The sequence below is a fragment of the Triticum dicoccoides genome, chromosome 1B, assembly GCF_002162155.2.
Source record: "Triticum dicoccoides isolate Atlit2015 ecotype Zavitan chromosome 1B, WEW_v2.0, whole genome shotgun sequence".
Classification (NCBI taxonomy): Eukaryota; Viridiplantae; Streptophyta; class Magnoliopsida; order Poales; family Poaceae; genus Triticum; species Triticum dicoccoides.
In genome coordinates this window covers 409,708,378-409,710,349 of record NC_041381.1, presented here as the reverse complement: position 1 = coordinate 409,710,349, position 1,972 = coordinate 409,708,378, and positions in this window count along the sequence as shown.

Here is a 1,972-nt window from a genome sequence, read left to right as displayed (position 1 = left end):
CCCAGTAATGTGTTTTTGGAGCACATCCACACACCATCAGTTCAAGAGGATCCTTTCATCGAAGAAGCCCTGCAGCCAAAAAGTGTTACAGATCTGACTGAAGTTGAGGTCCCAGCTGTGGTCGACCTGATCATGGAAGTCTTGGTCATCACTCCCGACTGGACAGTGCCGTACATCGCGTATATCCTAAGGAAAAAGCTCCAGGAGAACGAAGAAGAGGCTCGACAGATCGTCCACCGATCCAAGGCCTTTACTGTGATAAAGGGACAGTTGTACAGGGAAAGCGCGACTGGAGTTAGCCAGAAATGTATAACACCAGAAGAAGGTCAGATTATTCTTGATGATATTCACTCGGGGACCTGTGATCATCATGCGTCCTCTCGGACCATTGTGGCTAAAGCATACCGAGTGGGATTTTATTGGCCAAGAGCAAATGAAATGGCGAAGGAAATAGTCGACAAGTGTGAAGGATGTCCGTTCTATTCCAATATGTCACACAAACCCGCCTCAGCCTTGACGACCATTCCACTCGTCTGGCCCTTCGCTGTTTGGGGATTGGATATGGTTGGACCACTGAGAACTAGCAGGAGCGGCTTCACCCATGTACTGGTGGCAGTCGACAAGTTCACTAAGTCGATTGAAGCTAAGCCTATCAAGAATCTTGATGCCAGCACTGCTATCAACTTCATCAGAGAGTTGATATTTAGATATGGAGTTCCGCACAGCATCATCACTGATAATGGGTCAAACTTTGATTCCGACGAATTCAGAGCTTTCTGCGCTTCTCAAGGCACGCAATTCGACTACGTTTCTGTCGCTCACCCCTAGTCGAATGGACAAGCAGAAAGAGCAAACGGCTTAATTCTCAAAGGACTAAAACCCCGGTTGATGCGTGACCTCAAGCACGCAGCAGGCGCATGGGTTGACGAACTTCCGTCAGTTCTTTGGGGATTAAGGACCACCCCTAATCGGTCGACTGGACGGACTCCATTCTTTCTGGTCTATGGAGCTGAAGCAGTTCTGCCGAGTGACCTGCTTCACAATGCACCCCGAGTCGAGCTCTACACTGAAGATGAAGCAGAACAAGACCGACAGGACGCAGTCGACCTTCTAGAAGAAGAAAGAGAGATGGCCATGATCCGATCGACTATCTATCAGCAGGACTTGCGTCGATTCCATGCCAGAAACGTGAAGAGTCGAGCCTTCCAAGAAGGAGATTTGGTCCTCCGAGTGGATCAGCAGAAGCCACACAAGCTTGCTCCTACTTGGGAAGGCCCCTTCATCGTCACCAAAGTTCTCCACAATGGAGCGTACCGTCTTTACAATGTCGATCGCCAGATTGACGAGCCATGAGCTTGGAACGCGGAGCTGCTCCGCCCCTTTTATACTTAAGTACTCACTCGGATGAGATGTAATAAAAGTACTTATGTAGTTTGTTTATCAAAGACAAGAGTGTTATAATTTTCCCAGTGATTGTTGTTACTTTTGTTTACGTGAGAAATCCCCCAGTGGGTGGCTTAGCTGCGAATCCGTTTCGCCTAAGTTTGTAAAAAAATCCCTACCGAGTGGTGAGCCAGCCTCCCACTCGGGGGCTTAGCTGTGAATCCGTTTCGCCTAAGTACTTGAAAATCCTACCGAGTGGTGAGCCAGTCTCCCACTCGGGGGCTTAGCTGCAGTCCAGTACTCGCCTAAGTATTTGAAAATCCTACCGAGTGGAGAGCAATCCTCCCACTCGTGGGCTTAGCTGTAGTCCAGTACTCGCCTAAGTGTTTGAAAATCCTACCGAGTGGAGAGCAATCCTCCCACTCGGGGGCTTAGCTACAGTCCAGTACTCGCCTAAGTATTTAAAAATAATACCGAGTGGAGAGCAATCCTCCCACTCGGGGGCTTAGCTGCAGTCCAGTACTCGCCTAAGTGTTTGAAAATCCTACCGAGTGGAGAGCAATCCTCCTACTCGGGGGCTTAGCCGCAA